Here is a 17,870-nt window from a genome sequence, read left to right on the forward strand (position 1 = left end):
CTTTCATGGGAGAATGAGACCAAAGTGACTTTGACGTTACAAACTTAGAGATTAAGGATATCCCTAGTATATGCTACTACTGGGGCCTTAATTTTCTGTTCATTTAATTTCTTAGTGAGTCCCTGTCCATAGATAATTTATATATATGATCAAATTTGAAAGTTGTATATATATATTTGGTATAGTTCATACAAAATTATGTTATATTCTATAACCTTAAAATGGTGGTTGGTATCAAAATTGAACCTAATTTTATTGATAAATGAAAAAAAATAGATTTAACATTGATCCATTTACTAAAGTTACATATATGTCTAAATTCAATGAATATTAATTTTGTTACATAAAAATATCAAGTTGGAAACAAACTGGCCCCGCTGATGGGCTCCATAAACGTCACATATATTGGGGGCAAAACAATAACAATCCCTAATGAATATGATCTTGCATGGTCTAAAATATGAAAAACAGCAATAATGAATCAATAAGCTATAGTTTTTCACGGAACTGCGCTGTATTTAAACTTTAAAGGTACGCCTCCTCCTTGTGCCGAAATAAAAATTAGACGAACAACACTTGTGTCATCAGTGGCGCGCTTGGAATATATAGGTTTGAGTTTTATTGTTATCAATGATTAGGTGAGGTACATACACGAGTTGTGAGGCTGTGATCGATTCAATGATTTTAGGTCGAGTAATGTTAGGTGACAGTTTTCTTTTTCACTCAATATCAATTAATTTTTTTTAAAATTATTTTATTTATTTTAAATTTTAAATTTTAAATTAAAAATTTAAACACTAAAGTTGATTAATATTAGCTAATTATTAAAAAAATTTTTTATATTTTTTCTTTTAATTTCTCTAAAAAAACAAAACCCCGCAATTGGCGTGTAATTTACTGAGTCAACATGGCAAATACAAACAACAAAAATTAAGAAATAATAGAACGATAGTGACTGGTATTAATATATTCTAGATTCTAGAAAGAGGCTGCACATGAAAATTGAAAAAATGGAAACAGAAATGATGGGGGTACGGAGTAGAAGGAGAGAGTGAAGGACCACCACAACCATAACGTGATGGGTTGGGGGTGTCTCTTGTGTGTTGTTTTTTGTTTTGGATCCAAGTGGTAGTGCAGCATTGTCTTTGTCTCTGCTCATCATAATAATAAAACCGTCCGAAAAGCACTACATACCCAATCCACATCACTCACAAACTTCGTTTTTTCTCCTCTTCTAATTAAGAGTTGCCTAACTAAGACACTTGGTAATATTATTAGTGCAAAATTTTTAAGTGAATTATTTTTGTTTTGGTTATTTAAAATGAATTATAAGACGCATCATTTTTGCTCAGTTATTTATAGAAAATGAATCAAAACCTCAACTTACATTTAGGCACATTTGCAAAAGAGCCATAAACAAATTAATTTGGTTAAATCTATCCGGTAATTATTCTGACACTAAGAAATTGAAGGAACTTGTTGCCTGTATATCATATATAATATATTATATATTATATATTTGGTGGATTTTATTATGTTTATTATGTTTACGGTAGTTACGATAACCGTATAACTGTTGTTAATTAAAGTAATATATTTTGATAATATTTTTAGTAACACTTGATAAATAATATAAATAATAAAAAATATTATTTTAATTTTAATAATATTTTTAAAATACTATAATGCATGTCAAGCTTATTCTATATAATTTTAACACATAAAATCATAATATCATTAACAAATACAATTTATAGTTAAAATTTGTATAAAAATAAATTTCTGAAATTTGTAATGTACTTTAAAATTATATAACTACTTTTTAAATTTATACTTCGGAAAAAAAATAAGGAGTGCTAGGTGGTCAGCAACTTTTGTGTTTTGTAACCATTAATTGGTCATCAATAGTCTTTTTAATGGTGTGAGATTACATCCAATAGTGGAAGATCACTCACTTTTCTTTTGATGGTTAAGTACTGACCACAAAACACAAAAGTTGCTGGCTCTCTAAACTTTTCCAAAAAGAATTAATGCGATAAGTTAATTACTTAAAACTTATCAGTTATTTTAGATATGATGGCTCATCCTTAAACGCTCCTTGCTAAATATGGAGTGCTGCACACCTTATTAATTCGTTAAATCTGAACTCTTCATTTATTATATCTTATTTAAATGGTCTAAATTTAAAAAGGTAACCTGTTAATCAGGTTAATCATTTTTTTTTATAAATTTTAGATTTTTTTTAAGTTTTAGATATTAAGCTGAAGTCCAAACCAAAAAAAAAAATAAGTATATAAATATTAAAAACAACATATATGTACAACAGAAAAAATTACTGGACTTTAGAATTAAAATAAATAATATATGAAAAATAAATTGAAAATTTATGTACTAAATTCATAAAAAAATATATATTAGAATCTTAAAAAAAATAATATTAAATATATATTATGTATATAATATTAAAATTTAAATAAATTTTATTTTGTATAAAACAAAATTATAATATTAAATATAAATACAATAATAAAAAAATTTGTGTTATATAAATTTAATTAATACATATATATAATTTTATTTTATGTGAAACAAAATTATAACATTAAATATGAAGTGAATGATAACATATTTTGTATTATATAAATTTAATTTAAAAAACATATATATAACGTAAGAAGTAAACAAATATATAATAATTTTATTTTGTGCGAAACGAAAATTCATATAAAAAAATATTTATATAATTTTTTTATTAACAATTTTTTTATTAAAATATGTTATTTTACTATATTTAAAATTTATTATTTTGTATTAAAAATATATTATTAATTTTTTTAAAATAATATTTTCTTTTTTTTGGTTCAAATACTATAACAAAATTTTTTTTAGGTAACTGCCACTATTCAATAAATATTATATAAGTTAATAAAAGAAAGAAGTACTCATTTTTTTTACCCAAAATAGGAAGACTCAAATCCGCAACTTTTTAAGTGAGTATAAGAAGACTATGCCATTTGAATTATAACTCGTTGGCAAAGAAAAAAAAAACTCTTAATTATATATTAAATAGAATAATTATTTATTAGCTCATTCTTATACAAATAAAAATTTCTCTTAGTTTTATATCTGTAATATTTTATATCAATTAGCTTTAAAGTTTAATTATTTTTTGAATAAATTAATAAAAAGTAATACAAATAATTGTTTAAATAGAATTGTATTTTAATTTTTCATTCTATTACGCACACGTGGAGGATAATTTGAAATAAAAGATAATAGACTTGTTGTAACTCCTATGTATTTTGTGCTTTGACTGCGTTCGTCATTTGAGAATTATGACACTTTTATGGAGATCTGGATTCTTCTACAGAATCGATTTTGTGTTTTGAGTTAGCCAGCAGCGGCGACAAAAAGACTTCTTCCTCTTCTATGGCAGCGATTTTTCGGCTTCATGGCAGAGGTGGAAGGGAGTGGGTTCTGTGGCTAACCAGAACGATAATGGAAGCAAACAAAACAGTGAAGATGTTTGAAGACATTGCATCGACAATAACAAAGTAATGGAAGAATTCGATCAAGTTTTTTTTGAGTACTTTTGTGGTGTAAAGGTCCTGTGTTAAACGAGGGAATTAGTTTTTTTTGTCGGTATCAATAATAACAATAATAAATAAATTTAATTTACCTGATAACCTTTGATAGTAGGTTAACTTTTAAGGAGTGCTGCACTCTCTACTTTACCTGGAGTGCACTAGCTTTCGCCAGATATGATATATTATGTAAACAAATTTATTTTAAATGTTAAATATGTGTATTATACAATAATACAAGATAGAGAATAGATACCGGAACTTTTGCCAATCCATTTGTATGATAAAGGAAAGGAACGTGGTGGTTGAGGTGGAAGTGGGGCATAGCATTTCAGTTTACAGGCAGACAGTGTGATTGGTCAATCCAAATGTTAGAAGCAGCAATAATTCAAGGACAGCTGTAAACATGGGCCATCACGTGACAAACAATATTGAAAGAATTTGGATCTTGCTGCCACTCTGCAGTCTGCACTGTGCAATCTCCTCCCTATAAGACGTTAGGCGCGGAGCCGAGATCTTTCTACCTGCACCATATCCTTTTCTGTATCCAACAAAAATTTTTTAATTATTTAGTTTCTTTTAATTTTATCTTACAAACTAAGTTTAATTAGGAAACTAGATTGGTTAAGAAAAATTTTATGGTGCTGATCAAGGATGTCAGCATAACATTGTCCAAGCGTATCATCGTTAGAGCAGGATATGTGGAAATTGTGTGTGGTACGACATTTGGTTTGATTGTCATAGTGTATTGTGCTGTCGTAATGTTCATTTTGTGGGAGAGGTTTTTTTTATGGACTTATTGAGCTGGGCCATTTGTGGGCCAGCAAATTTTTGTTAGTATAAAAGGATTTGTGTTAGATTATTTGTGTGATGCACGTTAGCACTTAGCATGAAGGTTGTTATGACAAAAAAAAAAGCATGAAAGTTGTTAAAGAGAACTTATAGTGTTGTTAAATTCTCAATTATCAATTTTTATGAATAGTGAACAGGATGATAATAACTTTCCATCTATATATGGACTGTGTAAAAAAAGGTTGAGACTGAGTAAGCATTAACAACCAAGAAATGTAAGTATGAGTTGTGGGGTTGTTGTTCATGGGAGAAATGAAATATTTATTGTGTTTATTATTATAATATTTCATAATTAATGAAATAGTTCGTTTTGGTTGTCTACAATATTTTTAGATTGGTAGGTCAAAAACTAATTTATCATGAATGAAAGCATCATTTAAGAGTTTATCTTTGGCTAATAAGTTGTTGCATGAACAAGATGAGATTCGAAATCTCGACACTTGTTTAAACGGATTAGTGAGACTAGACAATTTCAACCGCTTTTCTATTGTTTTTTAAAAAATTAAATTTTTTTTGTTAATATATTATTCATTCTTTAAATTTATTAGATAAATATTTTTGTCATTATTTTAATATTAACGTGACCTTATTTATATCATATTTTTTTACCTTAAAATTACTATAAAAAAATTTTAAAATGTTAAATTATAAAAGCATATAATAAAGAGGTATATATATTATGAGAAAAAACATAGTTAAAAAAATAATTATAATAATATTATCCTGATTTAAAAAGAGTATATATAAATTAAAATACATGTTAGTTATTTACAAAAGATAATTTTGCTTAAATGTTATGGATATTTATATTTGTCTTCATTTTTTTAAGTAGTAGGCCAAAATATGAATTTGGATCTGAAGAGGCTTCATTTTCTTATAAATAGTGAAAAAAACAAAAGAAATGAGAATACTTATCTTTTTTGTTTTTGAATATCAAACTATAAGAATAATTAATAAATAAAATAGGAGAATATAAAAATTGTGTATCTGAAAAAAATTTTATAATTCATCATACATCTCCTTATTAATAATTTCTTAAGTCTTGAAAATCTGTCATATTTTTTTACCATAAAAAATAATTATATAAACGATTTAAGATTATTCAATTAAATTGATTCCTTATTATAGAGACGAATTCAATTAATTCAATTAAAATATGTAGAATTGAGATATTTTGTTTTCACTGAATTTTTTGAAAAGACAAAAAAAATGACATTAGTCTTAGTTTATGTATGACAAAATGTAAACTAAATAACATCTGATTTATTAGGAATTTATATTTAATAACAGTTATCTGCAATGATATTGTTTGTCACCAAAATGAGTTGTGCTCTTCTGAGTTTATGGCTGAAAGAAAAAGTTAAATATTTAACATAATTAGTATATACGTCTAAATAGACGGTATTATTATTATATAATAAAAATTTATTGAGAGTGAGCAATAAATTATTCAATTTTACAGGTTTTAATTGAATTAATTAAATTTATTGTTCAGTCGCTTTTTTATTGAGTTAAAAAAATATTTTTATTTTTTTATTTTTAAAATTATAAATTTAATATCAATAATTAAAAAATAAATTATGAAAAAATAAAATATTTTAAATTATTTAATATATGTAGAAAGTATAAAATAAATAAATTTAAATTAAAAAATAAGAAAAAAAGTATGTTGTTATTATGTGTAACAAAATCAAGATAAAAATTTACTAATATTATTTACAAATTAGTTATTTATATATTAAATTTGCTTATTTTCTCAATCTTAATTAATTTAGAATAAATTTATAAATTTATATTCATATTCAAAACACTCTTTTAGAAGATACACAATTGTAATAGATAAAAAATTATTTTTTTAATTTTATATTGAACATCTTTAATTATCTTAAATTTTATTATTATTTCAAAATTATTAATTTTTATTTTGATTATATCATCTCATCATACTATACACTATTATTTTTTCTTATTATTTTTTTACATGTATAATTATCATTGTCTCACCGTCACTATTATGTTGCCTTGTTTATTGTCCTTCCTTATTTTCTTCTTCTATTAACCTCAATCGCAATCAATTATCACCATACCATTATGGCAGCTCTCACTTTTGTTTATCACTTTGATTCGTACATATCCATTGTGTTAACTTTTGAGTTGTTAAAGATTTGTTAAAAGAATTATTTTCTTGTTTAATTTAGATATCTAGATTTATAACTATTATATAAATAGTTAAATACTTATTTTTATACTTACTTATTAAGTCATATTTTATCATTTAAAAAAAATTAAGATATCGAACATTCAAAAGCTTTGTATAAAATAATAAAATAAAAAAAATTTATAAGTTATTTAATTTTTTTAATATATAGAATGATTGGATTTAAATTAATTTAGATATAATACTAAAATCATTACGTTGTTACTATGTATAACAATGAAGATATAAATTTATAAATATTTGTAAATTTATAAAATTTATATTTAAATCACTCTTTTTTTTGCATAATTTTAATAGCTAAAAAAATTTTATTTCTTATAATTTTATATTCAACATTTTTAAATTATCTTTAGTTTTATTATTCTTTTAGAATTTTTAATTTTTAGTTTCATTATTCTTTTTTCTTACCATTATCTATCTACATATGCCTTACCACCATTCTTATATTAGCATGTTCTCTCTTTCTTCCTCCGTTTTTTATTCTCTTTCTATCTTCTCTTCAATCGCAGTTAGTTACCATCATATATTAGTTCATAATTATTACACTCAAAAGTGAATACTAATTTAAAAATAAAATTAAAAAAAAATCTCATAATTCTTATGTGAATCATCTACACTCCTATAAATGTAACGAATGAGTAAATTTAATTTTTTTATTATGAGTATTTTTTTATTATCTAATGCATACAAAGTCACATATTTTCATTTATGATCAAAGTTAAAAATTAAAATTAAATGACATTAGTACTTTTTGGTTTAATAAAATTAAAATAAAGTACAAAAATAAAGATAAAAACTAAAAAAATAGATGGCTCTAGAGAAGGATAATGTTAAATTTTATGTCATTATGTATGAGAAGAGTGATTTATTTTATTATATTTATTTTTGTACTAAATAACAAAAAGTTAAATTTTATGTCCGTTTTTTATTACTTATTTTACTTATCTATAGTTGTTTAGATTAGACTTTATAGTTATTGAGTCATGTTTTATTCCAACAGAAAAAATAGTTATAAAATTACTTTTTTTTTATTGGAGCACATCTATTATATCATCATGATTTTAATAATTGATGTAAAATTTAAAAAATTTAAAAAATTAAATAAACATATATTTATTTAGATTAAATCCAATAGTGAATTATATATATATTTCTATAGTCAATAAATAGACTTAACTTTTTTTATAATAAATAGTTTTTCAATCATCTAATTTATAAAAAAAAAGTCTCATCTTTTTATTTATCCTAAAGGTTAAATATTAAAACTAATATTAATACTTTTTTATTAATAAAACTAAAATAAAATATAAAAATACAAAATTTTGAATCTCAAAATATAAAATGATTATAAGATAAAAAAATTACTTAACTTTTTTCAGACAAATTATATTAGATTTTACCGTATATTTAAGTAAAATGAGAAGGATGTAAGAGATGATGGATAAAAAAAATTTTTTGAGTATGCAATAACAGTAATATGAGATGATAGATAGTAAGGGAGGTAAGAGATAATGATAGAGGTGAATGTGAATTAATGAGATAAGAGAGAACGTGAATGTATGTGATAAGAGAGAAGATGAAATAGTAGAAGTTTTTTAACATAGAATAACTGACATATAGTGGGTAAATTATTAGAAAGGGCAAAATAAAAAAAAATTGGACACTAAAACAGATTTTGCCATTATATATTGTTATAGATAATATTTCACAATTAATGAAATAGTTCGTTTTGGTTGCCTATAATATTTTTAGATTGGTAGGTCAAAAACTAATTTATCATGAATGAAAACATCATTTAAGAGTTTATTTTTGGTTAATAAATTGTTGCATGAATAAGATGAGATTCAAAACCTCGACACTTGTTTAAACAGATTAGTGAGACTAGATAAATCCAAGTTGATTAACTAGTTCGCTTGATTAATTAGCTCTTTTCACCATGTGATGATTTTTTGTATTTCTGTAGAATAACTAAATTAGGTCAGAGATTTTTTGTAGTTTTTATTCTCATGAAACTAATATCTTTTGAATGTGGACTGTGGATTGTGGATTGTAGATTTGTAGCATTTTTGTAGCATGCTCAAAAAAAGGGTGGTGGTTGTGTGAAAATAAAACTTTTAAAAAGAGTTAATATTTAATAGGAAAATGCTAGTTGTTCTTTAAGTTTCAGTCTTTAATCAGTCTTTTAATTTAAATAATATTATTTAATTAAATTTTAATTAAAACACATTCTTAATTTGTAGATAAATATGTTGGTAATTAAAATTAATTTAAATTTTAAATATTAGAATTTCTCTAACTTCTTACCTACTTCATAAAATAGTTATTTTATCATTTTTTTCATTCTCTCTGTACTTTTTCTCTCTCGTACGTTCTTCTCTCTCTCACGTTCTTCATAAAAAAATTAATTCAAGAGTGCTACTCCTCTGCAAGTTACTTAATTACTTAGTACTCTAAATATTTAGTTTGCAAATTTCGAATTAGAAATTCAAAATAAAAAAAAATTAATGACTATGCAAAAGAAAAAAATTGTTGCGGAAATAAAAATTCACTTTTATTTCTCATAATTACCTCCACGTATATTGTGAAGATTTCATTTATGCAAGCGCCTGTTGGTGTTAGAGATTTTGATGTTGATGGTTTAAGATTAAAACCACAATGTCTATAATTTTCAACAATCCTTTTTATTATTATTAGTTAGATTTTTTCATTACTTATTTAAACATTAACGCTTTTAAAATGATTAAAATGTATGTTCGTAAAAATTGATTTTTTTTTAATTGTAACACATCTAAAATTATTAAGTTATACACAAAATATTTTTGAAATACATCCAAAATCATAAATCTAAAATTTAAATTTAAATATTAAAAATAAAATTATTTTTTTATATCTTATTCGATAAAAACTCGTCTAATATTTTTTTATTAATAGTTATATTTTTTCGTTATTTATTTAAATATTAACACTTTTAAAATTATTAAAATGTATGTTTGTAAAAATTAATTTTTTTCAATTGTAACACATATAAAATTATTAAGTTATACACAAAATATTTCTGAAATTATTAAGTTATACCCAAAATTATTTTTTAATTATTAGTTGGATTTTTTCTTTACTTATTTGAATATTAACGTTGAATTCAACTGAATTTAATTTTTGGATGTGTATTTAAATTATAATATGTTAATAATTAAAAATACTAAAACTGAAATAGAAATTTGAAAATTTAAATTCTAAATTTCAGTTTTATTTAGTTTGCATTTTGGATGTGTATTTAATTTTAAAAAGACACTAAAACTATTTAAATGTGTTTGTTTTAATTTTTTTAAATTATTGCAATAAAAACTGAATAAAAGATCACTTTTAAAAGATACCTAGTTGAATTGTATTTAATAATAATAATAATAATAGTTTTCAAATTTTTCTTTTTTCTTTTGGTCATGAGACTTTTCTTTTTATTTCTTTATTTCCATGCTCGGGGTCTTTTTATTTTTTTTCTCCAGCATAAAATTGCAAGGCCAGCATCAAATCCAACCTATCATCCAAGTCCGTCACAATTTGGCCCACATAGCTAACAACCTTAACAATGTCATTAACGCATAGTTAACCATTTCCACCGAAACGGGAAATGGGAAACCAACTCACTCATGCACTGTCAATGCAGAACTCTGACCACCTATCAACCTTCCACCTTCCACGCGTTGCACTCCCACAATGACACGCCTTCTCTTCATACCATGCGGATAATCTTTGTCAGCACCACAGAACTTTCTGATGATTAATGTTTCGAGAATTACCTGAAATTGGGTTGCTTTAGCGTTTGAATATGAAGTCCAAACCCCTTTTGGGACAGCATTTGACTTCTTCTGGTATAGAGGTGCCGCCGTCCAAATTCCTTTAAGCAGGTTTCTAGTAGATTGGATTTTGAATATACTTGAAAATGTTAGTATATTTATAGTAAAAAGATAACCACCTGTTAGAGTAGTTCCACTTTTACTAGTGGATAACTGTTCTCCTTTTCTAGAAAACTTGTTGAGATATCCCTTCTAAATAAGTGAGAGATATTTTAGAAGTTAGTTACTTAGTCACCTAAGTAGAGCTAAACTTTCATTGTCGCGCCCGACCTCAGAAAAGTCGGGTAAGAGGAGAGGTTGGATCTCTTGAGTGGTCTTCTATTTATTTTGGGTCTGGCATTGTTTTTGGGCCAGGGTCTGAAGAATGCCCCTGCTTGAGTCCCAGATTTTCAAGAGGTGAAACTCGAGCATTTGTAGATTTACCTGATCTTTGGGATGTCGTCACGCTACGTCGGGTGTGCCGTCTTTCCAAGATAGGTCGGGTACTTGACGTGCTTTTCAAAAATTCAAAATGTTGCGTCTTTTCGTAGTACTACACACGTTACTTTTACGATTACCTTGGAAACCGCACACGTCATAAATGAGGGGCGTGAAATGCCTTTTTTGTCCTCTAATGTGTTATAAATACCAAAAATCATTTTTCTTTTCTTTTGTTTCTTCTTCTAAACCATGTCATCTTCATTTCCTCTTTAAAGCTCTTCACAACCCCCTTTCCTTCTTCAAGATTTCTTTATCTTGGATTTCTGTTTGGATTTTTTTGTTCATTTGTTGGAGGTTTTGGATCGTACGTATTTTTGCTACTATTGTGCATCGACTCTACTTCATATTTTCTCAAGGTTAGTTCCTTTGATCTTTTGAACTTCTCTTTGCGTTCTAGATTATATGCGCCTCTACTTTGTTTTTTATTTTTTTGTCAATAATTCTTTGTATGCTTAATAATTCTGTGTTATGAAAATAGATTGTGAAAAGTTGCATCTTTCATTGTTGTTATTGTGAATTTGAGTGTGAGATTTTTATTCTGTGTTGTCTCAAATGTGCCATTTTTCTTATTGAATATGGCGCTATTTCGATATTTTAGAAATGTAGTGTATTTATTGTGTGTACAAAGAATTGTAAGAACTATGACGTTCTTGGTTGATGACGACCCGACCTCTTTTAACTATGTAAGTGCTTATGTTGTTATCCTTGTCTTGCCGACTTGTAGTGATGATCTTCTTTTATTGTATCGTAAGTATATCTTTTATGTTTTGGTCAGTTATTCACAAGTAGAGTAATTGAAAATCATGTACGTGTCACACACTTTAAAAACCACTATGTTTAATCGATTCAAAAGTCATGTGAAAGAGTTTTATAGCATAATTCGAATATTAGTTCTATTAAAGCAATAAACAAATTTAAGATAGGATTAGCATACCTTTCGATACTACTCATCCTTTAAGGATGAAGAAAGAAATACTCAATCACAAAATAGATCAATGCAATACTTAAAATAAAAGAAAACTTAAATTAATAATCCAAAGAACATAAACAAAGCTCCTAACCCTTTGACAAAAGTATTAGTTACTCATAGAGAATGGAAAACAACAATAAAAAGAAACTGTGCGGAGGAAACTGGATGTCCTCTCCATGAAGAATCTTCTCTTATTTATACTTAGGGTTTCTTCTAATTCAAATTATGAAAACTAAATCTTATCTAAATCAAAATAAGATAATTTATAATAATTCAAATCCTAGAATTAAAATAGAATTAAATAAAATTCAAATCTAAATCATAATAGAATATTCTTCAATCTTCAATTAGGAATCACATCTTTGAGGTTGGACCTTGTTGAGGTCATTATTGGCGTTGCACGTGGCTCACTAGCATGTAACTGGATCTTAATCTTTGGGCTTGGGCGTATAACGCCAAGCAATGGCGTTACACACCACTTTCATTTGATGGGCCAATGTTACACGCCTGTCAGAGGGTTACACGCTACCTTCAAAAGGATCCAGGGCATGGCACGCCCTACACATGGCATTGCATGCTACATGTGTCCCACATGGCTATCTTGAAGGCGTGCCACGCCAGCATCATTACGTGGCACGCCGTTGATTCATACTCCAGCGTGTTACACGCCCTCCTCTTAACGTGGCACGCCGACTCTGTTCCCTATACATGGCGTGGCACGCCCCTGCCTCTTGCTCCAGGGTGCGTTGCATGCCCTCTTCACTAGCACTAGGGCGTGGCACGCTGGTTTGTGCTGCACAATTTGCATGGCTTTAATCCTCACGTACTTTGATTGTATGCTTTTTCCAATGCTTTGCCATTTGATTATGTTTTCTTTGTTACTTGATTTTCATCTCTTTAATCATGTATTTCCTTAAAAACTAACACTTTAAAAATACCTTAGTAGCAAATGATACTCAAAAGTAATGTGATTATAAGAAGAAACTATAGCTAATCCTAAGAAAACAAGAAATTAATACAAAAAAAATTACTAAAGATGAAAGCTAATCCTAAAAAAACAAGAAATTAATACAAAAAAAATACTAAAGATGCGAGCGCATCATATTATATGGACCCAATTAAAAAGTAAAAAAATATAAAGAGTGTACCGAAAATTTAGTAAAACTATAGAGACTAATAGAATAACTAAATCTAAAATTATAAAAAAAATAAAAATTATTAAAATTTATTATTTTTTGTCAATAATTAATTATTAATATTAAAAATATAAATAAAAATATATTATTAAAGTATTAAATTAAAAAATTGATTAATAATTAAAAAATTTATTAAAAATAATAAATTATGATAATTTTCTATATTTCTCACCATCAAGAGAAAGAAGTTTACACAATGTCACGGTAAATTTTAGAAGGTTAAATTTACTAGTGTTTGTAGAGTTTTCTAAAGTATTTGAGAATGCTCTAGATGGTTCCGTAATGTTCTAGAATGTCCTAGAAGGTCCCGGAATACTCTAGAAGGTTCTAGAATACTTTGGAAGACCATAGAGTATTCTAGAAGAGTGTGGATGTATATAGGAGTATAAAGAGTAGTATGGAAGAATCTAGAAGTATTTAGAAAGTTGTGGTATGATGGATATTTGTAAAGAAAGTTCTAGATGATTAATCTATGCCGTTGATTAGATTTAATCCTAACCATCCATTGAGGAGGTGTATGGCTATAAATAGGGGTGAGAGTTAGAGTTTGTGTATGTGTGAATCATTTGTAACAAACACTTGAGCAATAAAGTGTTCTTCCACCAAGGCTTCCTTTCTCTTGTATTCTCTTGTATTCTTAGCTTTCTTGCTAGGTATTGAGGGTTAGGCTAACTTGGTCTTAACTCAAGAGGTTGAGTAAGTCCGAGTGCCGGCACGGTAGCGTTGGAGTGTGTCCAAGGCCGTGACAATTTGGCATCAGAGCAAGGTTCGAGAGGGAGCACAAGTGGTTTGTGGGTATGGCTTCTAGTGTAACCATGGAGCATGTTGAGTCTCAAAGGGGAAGGAATGCTATTCCTTCTCAATGGGGAGGCAAGAAGGTCCGTTCTTCAAGTGAGCCTAGAGGTAAGGACTCTAACTTCTTAGAAGAGAGAGTTTCTATTTTGGAGAATGTTCTATCCTCTATGGATGAGCGTTTCCAAAGGATAGAACATGATAAGGAGACCCTGGAGGCTCACGTGTTGGGAGAACTAGATGCTTTCAAAGAAAGCATGCTCCAAATCAAAGAGAAGCTTGAAAATTCCTTGAAGCTATTTGAGGAAGTTCAAGTTTGGTTCGAGGAGGCAAAATCTCGACCAACCATTATAAGGGAGACGACAAAGATTGATCTCCCCAAGCCAAAGGAGTTCAAGGGCGTAAGGGACGCTCGCAAGGTGGAGAACTTCCTATGGCAAATGGAGAGGTACTTCGAAGGCCAAGGGGTGGTCGAAGAAGCAATAAAGGTACGCACTGCAGCTCTCTACCTTTCTGATAATGCTACTTTGTGGTGGAGGAGAAAGTGCGTAGATATGGAAAAGGGTACTTGCAACATAGTCACATGGGAAGATTTCAAAAGGGAGTTGAAAAGACAATTCTTCCCTGAGAATGTGGTTTATGAAGCAAAGAAGAAGTTGAGGGAGTTGAAGCATAAGAGTACGATTAGCGACTACGTAAAGGAGTTCACTACTCTCACACTTCAAATCCCCAACTTAGCATCAGAGGATGCATTGTTCTTCTTCATTGATGGACTCCAACTTTGGGTAAAACAAGAACTACAAAGAAGGAATGTTAAGGATGTTGATGAGGCCATCGTGGTGGCCGAATCACTCACTGAGTATCATAGGGGAGACTCTAAACCCAAGTCTTCCTCCAAGCCTAGTTCTGCTAAAGGTAGGGGAGACAAGGGGAAGAGTTTCTCAACTAAGAAAGAAGGAAAATACTCTTCAAAGAAAGAGTACGAAGAAAAGAAGAAGGCTTTCGTGCCCAAAGGAGGATGCTTCGTGTGCAAGGGACCACACCAAATGAAGGATTGTCCCAAGCTAGGGACTTTAGCATCAATCGCCGAGGAACAAGAAGCTCAAACACAAGTAACTGAGTGTGTTGGATCTATCCAACATATAAATGCTGTGAAAGGCAAAGAGGCAAGCACTGCAGAAAAGAAAGGCTTGATGTATGTCAAAGCCTTTATCAATGAAAAACATGTCATGACTATGATTGGCACTAGTGCTACACACAACTTCATCACGCCTGATGAAGCAAAGAGGCTTGGGTTGAAGATCGCTGAAAAGAATGGCTGGTTCAAACCCGTGAATACCAACGGTGAACCCCTTAAGGGAGTAGCAAAAGGGGTTGAGATGACTCTTGGTTCTTAGAAGGGCCTTGTGGATTTCTCAGTAGCACCCATGGACGATTTTAAGATAGTCATCGGGCTCGATTTGTAAAAGAAGGCAAATATAATACCTATGCCATACTACGACGTAGTATGCGTCATGGAGAAAGGGTATCCATGCATGGTCCCTACAGTCTCTAAAGTTGGCGGACCACCAATACTGTCTGCTATGCAACTCAAGAAAGGGTTCAAGAATGGAGAGATTACATATTTGACTCTATTACAAGAGGAGTCAACATCCGAAAGAGAAGACATTCCTCCCAAAATCAAGGAAGTCCTTAAAGAAAATAAGGATGTGATGCCTCCCGAGTTGCCAAAACAACTACCACCTAGGAGGAAGGTGGGCCACAAGATTGAATTGGAGTCAGGAGCAAAGCTGCCCACCTCAACACCTTATAGGATGGCACCGCCAGAACTCGAGGAGTTGAAGAAGCAACTCAAGGATTTGCTAGATGCTAGGTTCATCCGTCCATCGAAGGCACCTTATGGCGTACCAGTCTTGTTCCAAAAGAAGCATGATGGTTCATTGAGACTATGCATCAACTATCGAGCACTGAACAAGGTAACCATCAAGAACAAATACCTCATTCCTTTGATAGCCGATTTGTTTGATCAACTTGGTAGAGCCAAGTGGTTCTCAAAGCTAGATTTGAGGTCATGATATCACCAAGTGAGAATTGCCGATGGTGATGAGCCTAAGACTACGTGTGTCACGAGGTATGGATCGTATGAGTGGTTGGTGATGCCTTTTGGCTTGACCAACGCTCCTGCGACCTTCTGTACCTTGATGAACGAGATCTTTAGACCTTACCTTGATCGGTTTGTAGTGGTCTACTTGGATGACATTGTTGTCTATAGCAATACTTTGGAGGAACATGTAGAACACTTACAAACCGTGTTCAAGATCTTGCGAGCGAATAACCTATATGTGAAGAAGGAAAAGTGTTCTTTTGCAAGGGACGAAGTCCACTTCTTGGGACACATCATTAAAGGTGGAACTCTCTACATGGATCAAGGAAAGGTGAATGCTATCAAAGAGTGGGAGCCAGGCTATCAAAGAGTGGGAGCTGCCAAACAAGGTATCTGAATTGAGGTCATTCCTTGGGTTGGCTAATTACTATCGGAGTTTTATCAAGGGATACTCCGCCAAGGCTGCACGATTAACTGATCTTCTCAAGAAGAATCACTCTTGGGAATGGTCAAAGGAATGTCAAAAGGCCTTTGATAAGTTGAAGGCTGCTATCACAGAAGGATCAGTACTAGCACTACCCGACTACTCAAAGGTATTTGAAGTCCACACTGATGCCTCTGACTACGCTATTGGAGGAGTTCTAATGCAAGAAGGACATCCGATTGCCTTTGAGAGTCGCAAGTTGAATGATGTAGAGAGGCGATACACCGTCCAAGAGAAAGAGTTGACCGCGGTAGTGCATTGTTTGAGAACTTGGCGTCACTACTTGCTTGGTTCACACTTCATCATCAAGACAGACAATGTAGCTACAAGCTACTTCCAAACTCAGAAGAAGTTAAGCCCTAAACAAGCTAGGTGGCAAGATTTCTTGGCTGAGTTTGATTTCGAATTTGAATACAAGTCAGGCAAGACTAATGTGGTAGCAGATGCGTTGAGTCGCAAGGCTGAGTTAGCGGCCATTTCTATGGTTAAAGGAGATATTGTGCATACCATCAAGGAAGGGTTGCATCACGATCCATTAGCCAAGAAGTTAGTGGAGTTGGCTAGAGAAGGTAAGACCAAAAGATTTTAGTTAGAAAATGACCTTCTCTACAGTAAAGGGAGAAGACTATACGTCCCTAAATGGGAAAACCTAAGAAGAAAATTAATGAGAGAATGCCACGACACCAAGTGGGCTGGTCACCAAGGTCAGCGAAGGACTTTGGCACTCATTGAATCTTCTTATTATTGGCCTCAAGTGAGAGACGAAGTGGAGAGTTATGTAAAGACTTGTCTTGTGTGCCAACAAGATAAGATCGAAAACAAGACACCAAGTGGGTTGTTGGAACCTCTGCCTCCATCAAGCGACCGTGGAAAAGTGTCTCTTTAGATTTTATCTCTGCCTTACCAAAGTCCAAGGGGTTTGCATCTATTCTCATGGTAGTGGATCTTTTTTCGAAGTATGCTACCTTTATACCTGTCCCTACTGACTGTACTGCAGAGGAAGCAGCACGACTATTCTTCAAGAATGTGGTGAAGTATTGGGGATTGCCTAAAAGCATCATTAGTGATCGAGATCCACGCTTCACAGGACGACTATGGACAGAGCTGTTCAAACTCCTTGGGTCCGAGCTTCAATTTTCAACAAGCTTTCATCCTCAAACCGATGGACAGACTGAGAGAGTGAACGCCTTACTCGAGTGTTACTTAAGTTATTTTGTAAGCGCTAATCAGAAGGATTGGACAAAACTCCTAGACATTGCTCAATTCTCATACAATCTACAAAGGAGTGAGTCTACAGAGAAGAGTCCATTCGAGATTGTGATTGGACAGTAGCCGC

This window comes from Arachis ipaensis, chromosome B6, assembly GCF_059453495.1.
Source record: "Arachis ipaensis isolate K30076 ecotype BB chromosome B6, ASM5945349v1, whole genome shotgun sequence".
Lineage (NCBI taxonomy): Eukaryota > Viridiplantae > Streptophyta > Magnoliopsida > Fabales > Fabaceae > Arachis > Arachis ipaensis.